Genomic DNA, 8,310 nt, shown 5'->3' on the forward strand with positions numbered 1-8,310 from the left:
TCTAAAACAAAGTCAAAAAATATTGATAGAGATACACAAATATTCAGCACCCAATAAGGTAAAATTCACAACTGGCCTCTAATTTTCAAAATTACCAGGCATTCAAAGAAGCAGGAAAATATAACTCATAGTAAAAAATAAAATAAAATAAATAAATTTAAATCAACCCAGAGGCCAACACAGGTGGCTCATGCCTGTAATTCCAGCCCTTTGGGAGGCCAAGGTGGGTGAATCACTTGAGGCCAGGAGTTCAAGATCAGCCTGGCCAACATGGTAAAACTCCATCTCTACTAAAAATACAAAAAATTAGCTGGACATGATGGTGTATATCTGTAATCCCAGCTACTCGGGAGGCTGAGGCAGGAGAATTGCTTGAACCCAGGAGGAAGAGGTTTCATGAGCCGAGATCGTGCCACTGCACTCCAGCCTGGGCAACAGAGCAAGACTCTGTCTCAAAAAAATAATAAAAATAAAAATAAATAAACCAACCTAGAAATGATGAGACATTATACAATCAGTAGACAAAAACACTAAAACAGTTAATAAACTTTATTCTATATGTTCAAGGAGCTAAAGACTTAACATGTTAAATGGTGACATGGAAAATATAAAGAAGAACAAAATCAAATTTCTAGAAATAAAAATTATGATGTCTGAAACACTCACCTGATGAGATTAGCAGCAGATTACAAAAAATTAGTGAACTTGAAGATAATATTAAATAGCAATAGAAATTGCCTAAGATGAAACACAGAGTCTTGTCTTTAAAACTCTGAAACAAAATGAACAGAGCATATTGAACTGTGGAGTAACTTCAAGCAGCCTAAAAATACACATGTAATTGCAGTCTCCCTCAAGGGGTCAAGGGGGGAAACAGAAAAATACTTGAAGAAATAATGGCTATTTTCCAAATTTGACAACATCTACAGTATAAACTCATAGATCCAAGAACCTTAATGAACTCTGCAAAAGTAGCGTAAAGAAAAACACACCAAGACACATCATAAACAAATTGCTTAAAACCGATGATAAGGAAAAAATCTTAAAAGCAGCTAGTGGGGGAGGGAGAAGATACTTTATGGACAAAGGTGGAAAGATAAGGATGATGGCAGATTTCTTATCAGAAACATGCAAGCCAGAGACATTGGAACAACAAAGTAAAATTATCTTTCAAAAACAATGGTAAAATAAAAACTTTTTCAGGAAGACAAAATCTAACAGAATATATCACCAGCAGCTTCCTCTATAAAAAATGCTAAAGGAAGTCCTTCAGGCAGAAAATGATGACAAATGGAAATCAGCTTCTATACAAAGAATGGAGGGCACGAAAAATGATAACTATGTGGGTAAACATAAAGGGCTTTGTTCTTTATTGTTCATATTTTTATAAAGATAACTAAAGAAAAAATAATAACACATCATGAGTTTATAGCTTATGTAGAAGTAACATTCGTAACAACAATATTGGAAGGGAGAAATGAAATTATAAGATTCTTATATGTTAAGTGATATCAAATCATTTGACAAATGACTGTAATAAGTTAAAGATAATACGATAAACCTTGCAACTACTAAAATAATGCAACAGAAGCCAATAAAGTGAAATTATTTTTTAAAGTACTCATTTTATCCAAAAGAAGGCAGAAAAAGAAGAAAAACAAAACAAAATACAGATGGGAAAAGTAAAAATTAGCAAGAGGATATAGTTAAACAAAACCATACCAATAACCACATTAAATGTAAATGGCCTAACACCTCAATTGAGACAAGATCGTCAGACTGGCTAAAAATATGACACCCAACTATATACTGCCTAAAAGAAATCAATTTCCAATTTTTTAAAAAATAGGTTAAAAGTAAGAACATAGAAAAACATATCCCAAACTAACAGTAATCTAAAGAAAGCTGGAGTTGCTATATTAATATCAGGCAAAGTGGACGTCAGAGCAAAGAGTATTACCAGAAATAAAGAGATAATTTCATACGATAAAGGGGTCAACAAGACATACTTTTAGCCCTTTCATTTCACATAATAACAGGACTTGAGAATGCAGAAACTAATCATTGATGTAAATTACAGGTAAATATAGGCAAATCACATGTATAATCAGAGATCTGAACACTACTCTGTCAAGAAGTGATAGGAAAAATAGACAGAAATTCAGTAAAAATACAGATTTGAACAACTCTAAAAACATAAAACAAATCTTAATGGATTTAAAAGAAGTTATACAAAAGAAATTCTCTAACCACAATGGAATTAAAGAACTCTGGAAAATCCACAAATATTTGAAAATTAAATATTATGTTTTTAAGTAGCCCATCGAAGAAGAAATCAAAGGGCAATTAGAAAGTATTCGAACTGAATCAAAATGCAAATATAAGATACCAAAATGTGTGGAATTCTGCTCAAGCAGTACTTAGGGGGAAATTTATAGCACTAAACATCTACATGAGGAAAGAAGAAAACTTTCAAATCAACAACCTTAAGAAACTAGAGAAAGAAGAACAAAGAAAATCCAAAGTAAGCAAAAGAACAAAAATAATAAAGATCAGAATAGAAATCAACAGAATAGAAAAAGAAAAAAATAATAGAGAAAACCAATAAAATGAAAAGCTGGGTTATTGAGAAAATTAATTATATTGATAAACCTCTAACCAAACTGGGGAGAAAAGCAAGAGAACACAGATAGTCAATATCAGGAATAAGTAAATTACAGGAGTCCAGATTCTAACCCAGATCTGGCCAGCTATCAAGTCCACACCAAGTTGACTCCTGGGAGTTGAATGAGGCGCACCAGATGGACAATCGGGTTGGGCTTATATAAGGTTTTCCTTGATCCATAAATGGGTCTCTAACAAGCTGAATAACCTTCCAAATTGCACGTTGACCACCCAAACACTTTCCGGCAGCACTTACTCATAAAGAATTTTATATTTTGTTGCTCTTAGATGAACTGTAGTAAATTTGTAATGAATTAGAAAGGCAAACATTACTTTTTTATTTGGTAAATTATCTGACTTTTCAACATTAAAGTATTTTTTAAAATAGATTCTTAAATTCTGTACTTCCTTCAAACAAAAAGCATTTGCCAGAAAAACAAAAGTCATGGCTCGTGTTTCAAAGATGTTTTATGCCTGGCTGCATGCTTGAATCCTGACTATATCCAAGTTTTGGATAGGGCTGCCTCCTGGATAAACACTGGGAAGTCACGACAGGGTTAATCAGAGTGATGGGACAGGATGCAGAAAAGAACCTTCAACAGGCTGATCTCTGCCTCTGCCTTTCTAGTCTGAATGCAGCTGATAAATGAGTTCATCTACCACACAAAATAGCCTTTGTTTCATTCTGTAGCTTTCTGGCTTTCCACTGCTAGGAAAAGAAAAGAGGCAGTATGGTTTGCCTCAACTTGCCTACTTACCACTGGAGCTTTTCATTTTTAGACTTACTATACAGTAAAACTATTTCCTGAAATTTCCCTCTATTTCAGTGTTAACCATTTCCCCCCAGCTTTCATTTTAAAATATTCAAACCTGCAGAAAAGTTGAAACAACAGTACAAATAACGCCATGCACTCTTCACTTAGATTCATCAGTTGTTAACGTTTCACCACGTCTGCTCTCTCCTGGTCCCTGCCTACCGTTTTTGCTGAGCTATTGGAAAGTAAATTGCAAGCAGTGCGGCAATCACCCCTAAGTACTTCAGCACAAAATCGCCTACGAACAAGAACATGCTTCTACTTAACTCTCAATGTGACCACACACACACATACACACACACACACACACGCACACACACACACACAGTCAATATTCAAATTTCCCTAATTGTCCCAATAATTTTTTTTTTTTTTTTTGAGACAGACTCTGGCTCTGTCACCCAGGTTGGAGTGCAGCCCCGCGATCTTGGCTCACTGCAACCTTCGTCTCCCAGGTTCAAAGGATTCTAACCCCCTCAGCCTCCCGAGTGGCTAGGACTACAGGCACCCACCATTACACCCAGCTAATTTTTGTATTTTTAGTAGAGACGGGATTTCGCCATGTTGGCCAGGCTGGTCTCAAACTCCTGACCTCCAGGGATGCGCCCGCCTCAGCCTCCCAGTGCTGGGATTACAGGTGTGAGCCCAATATTTTTTTTTAAAAGCTGTATTGTTTTGTTTGCTGACTCGACCTAGTCCAGGATCACACGTTGCATTTAGTTGTTATATTGCCGAGTGCTTTTTAGCACACATTAAACGTGTGTCTGATTTCCCACTCCCGCTGATTAAGAAATCGCAGATAAATGAAAGCTTGATTCTGCAATTAATCCAGAAGTTACAACTCTCGAAGTACAGTCCTGAGTATCAGAACATACTGTTCCACACGGCGGAAGTGGCTACTTCATTAAATTATCCTGTTGCATAAATGACATAACTCATTCAGAAATGGTGCAGGGCATACAGGCAGGAAAAATGTTAACTGCTCACCACCTCTCATCGTCTGTAGTCAGGGACACAGAGAGTTTGCAGCAGAGACTGACATTCTGACCTCGTCAAAGTCACAGACACTAGGAGCTAGGCATCTTTCAAGGTAGTCCTTCTCCCTCCCACGGAAGGAATCACCTCTATGGCATCCCACGGGAGACCCCGCCACGGTCTTCCAGCTTCTCCTTCAATGCTTTTCATGCGTAGCCTGGAACTCAGAATGCCTGGGTTCCAGCTTAGCTCTGCTCCTTGAGCTATGTGACATTGAGCGGGTCACTTAAACACTCTTTATCAGCCCAGCTTCTTTAGCTAATGAGAGCACACTGCCATCCACCTCAAATGCACCTGAAGACTGTTGTGGGGAACAAACAAGAAAGAATGTGGGAAGCACCACCCTTCACCAGGTCAGCCATCACTACCTTCACAAGGAGCTTGCTATTGTCACGCCGGGTGCCTCTGCTGCCCGAACAGCTCTTCCTCTGGGTCCACTGTCCTCCACTAAGGAAGAAAGGCATTTATTTAATCAGTCCTTACTGCTTTCTTCACCAGATTAAGCAGCCCCATTTTCTTCAACTAAAATGCCCTTAATCTGGACACTGTACTCAACTTAGTTCAGCCTAAGAAGCAGACACCACCTGGACCTTGAGTTTGATCAAGCCAGATATCCCCCATGCCTTGAGCAACTGATCATTTATAACCAAAGAAAGAACTGGCCCTTATTCCCCATGAAATTTCACAGAATTGGTGTTTTGGATGCTTTGGGGTTCTTCCATCTGTCGTCCAGGAAGCTATTCACTCCTTCAAGTCTTGAGTCATCTGAGAATTCTCTGAGCATGGCTTGTCCAACTTCACCCGAGTCACAGATATCATTGTTGACCTGAAGTACACCATCAAAGTTCTCCCTCCAGGGTGATGCCAGCCTCTTCACCAGCATTACTTGGGTATGGGTGTTCCCAACAGCTGTGAACCCACAGGAATAGGCTATCATTCATTCATTCATTCGTTCATTCATTCATTCATGCATTCAGAGCTGCTGAGCACCTACTGTGAGCCAGCCCTGCACTTGGCACTAGCCCCCACCAAGACAAAGAGGAGGAAGCTGGCACACTTACGGCTTTTCCACCCAGATCCCTGCATTACAAATCCCTGCATCCTCCCTTTCTATCCCTTTAGTACGTCCATCAAGAAGGAAATGACTTCTTTGGAAGGACCTGGGCATCTGCTTTCTTTGATATGCTATTCATAAACTTTCAGCGCACAATTTATCAAGAAACTTGGGTGTCAGCTTAGATACCACCACATCTAAGAACAGTTTCCTATCCCCTGCCCAAGTTTCTGAACACACACACACACACACACACACACACACCCTTGCCTCCACTGCACCATAGTTTGAGAAGTTACAATTACCCAGGACACTGCCACCTTCACTGATCGGCCCAGAGGGAATACCTGTGTCAACCAGGTCTCTTACCTGCAAATATATAATTGAGTCCAGGAGGCTCATCTCTGTCTGGCTGCGCTGTTGAAAAGAGGAACTATCAGCCTTGGCTCTGTGGGCTGCCAAGTTCACAGGCAAGAGAAAATTCAGAGGCAGGTGTACAGCAGAAGCAGCAACAACAGCAGTTGATTTCCTGGTTCTGGTTGACTCCTGAGGCCTGGTGGGTCCCTGCTGTCCCTTCTGTGAGACAGCTGTATACTGTCAGAGTAAGCTCCACTTCCTTTAAGCTGCATAAATTGGTATATGTTATTTGCAATTTAAAAATTCCACCCAGCAGGGCACGGTGGTTCATGCCTATAATCTCAGCACTTTGGGAGGCCCAGGTGGATGGATCGCTTAAGTCCAGGAGTTCCAGAGCAGCCTAGCCAACATGTCAAAACCCATCTCTAGAAAAAATACAAAAATTAGCCAGGTGTGCTGGCGCATGCCTGTAATCCCAGCTACTTGGGAGGCTGAGGCACAAGAATCACTTAAACCAGGAGGTAGAGGTTGCAGTGAGCCAAGATCGCACCACTGCACTCCAGCCTGGGTGACAGAGCAAGATTCTGCTTAAAAATAAAAATAAAAATCCCACCTAATATATAATGCATAAAAGGTGCCATTAATAGTTGATTTTAGATGTTTTTGTACTCTTTTAGATAACTAGGAACATTATTGATTTTGTTCCTAGTTATTGATTTTTTATTGTTACTGATATTCCATTGTTACCCTTCCCCACTTTCTCCAGGAAATCTCACTAGTTAACACATCTACAGGTCTGTCCTTATCTGGAAATGTATTTCTTCTAAACCTAGAAGCTCCAATTCAGGTATGCTGCCAGGGGCCAGCGCACACTCCACACCTGTCCTGAGGTCCAGTTCCTTCCACACTTTGTTCCATTCTTTCCAATTTGAAGTCCATTCTCTGAGATGGGGAAGGCAGCAGTGACGTGTGTCTGCCTTGTCTTGGCCACCAGTCACATTACACTGCTCTAAGATGTGGTGCCATGGCTACCAGTGTTGGTTCAGATCCCTGTCCCCTGCTTACTGGCTGTGTGACCTTGGGAAAGTTAGGGAACCTCTCTGTCCATCACAGTCCTCATCTAAAAACTAGGAATCACATCAGCGCCTACCTCATAGAGCTCTTGTGAGGATTTGACTAAATGAATTAACACAAGTAGAAGACAGGGCCTGGCTCAATAAATGTTCACTTTTATCTTATTCTTTTCCTATCCTGACTAAAGCTAAAACAACCCTCTTCTGTGTGTGCAAAGTTCCTAGAAACTTCTGTTTTAGTCTTCTTGTCATTTTTCATGCTGCTTCTTTTTCCTTGGGCTCTTCCTGCTTCCTTGTGAGCGGGAAAATAAAACCAAGGCCAACTACAATTTAATTTAATTTAATTTATTTTTTGAGGCAGAGTCTCATGCTATGGCCCAAGCTGGAGTGCAGTGGCACGATCTCAGCTCACTGCAACCTCTGCCTCCCAAGCTCAAGCAATAGTACTGCCTCAGCCTCCTGAGTAGCTGGGATTACAGGCACACACCCCCATGTCCAGTTAATTTTTATATTTTTAGTAGAGACAGAGTTTCTCCATGTTGGCCAGGCTGCTCTCAAACTACTGAGCTCAAATGATCCACCTGCCTCAGTCTCCCAAAGTGCTAGGATTACAGGTGTGAGCCACTGTGCTCAGCTCCAACTACTATTTGAAAAGGTATAGCCCTGATAAGAAATGTTCACTCCTATAAGGAGTAAGGAAAGCATCCAGTTTCAGCTTTCTATTTATGGCTAGCCAATTTTGCCAGCACCATGTATTAAATAGGGAATCCTTTCCCCATTTCTTGTTTCTCTCAGGTTTGTCAAAGATCAGATGGCTGTAGATGTGTGGTATTATTTCTGAGGGCTCTGTTCTGTTCCATTGGTCTATATCTCTGTTTTGGAACCAGTACCATGCTGTTTTGGTTACTGCAGCCTTGTAGTATAGTTTGAAGTCAGGTAGCATGATGCCTCCAGCTTTGTTCTTTTGGCTTAGGATTGTCTTGGCAATGCAGGCTCTTTTTTGGTTCCATATGAACTTTAAAGCAGTTTTTTCCAATTCTGTGAAGAAAGTCATTGGTAGCTTAATGGGGATGGCATTGAATCTATAAATCTATAAATTACCGTGGGCAGTATGGCCATTTTCACAATATTGATTCTTCCTATCCATGAGCATGGTATGTACTTCCATTTGTTTGTGTCCTCTTTTATTTCACTGAGCAGTGGTTTGTAGTTCTCTTTGAAGAGGTCCTTTACATCCCTTGTAAGTTGGATTACTAGGTATTTTATTCTCTTTGAAGCTATTGTGAATGGGAGTGCATTCATGATTTGGCTC

This window comes from Macaca fascicularis, chromosome 18, assembly GCF_037993035.2.
Source record: "Macaca fascicularis isolate 582-1 chromosome 18, T2T-MFA8v1.1".
NCBI classification, from domain to species: domain Eukaryota; kingdom Metazoa; phylum Chordata; class Mammalia; order Primates; family Cercopithecidae; genus Macaca; species Macaca fascicularis.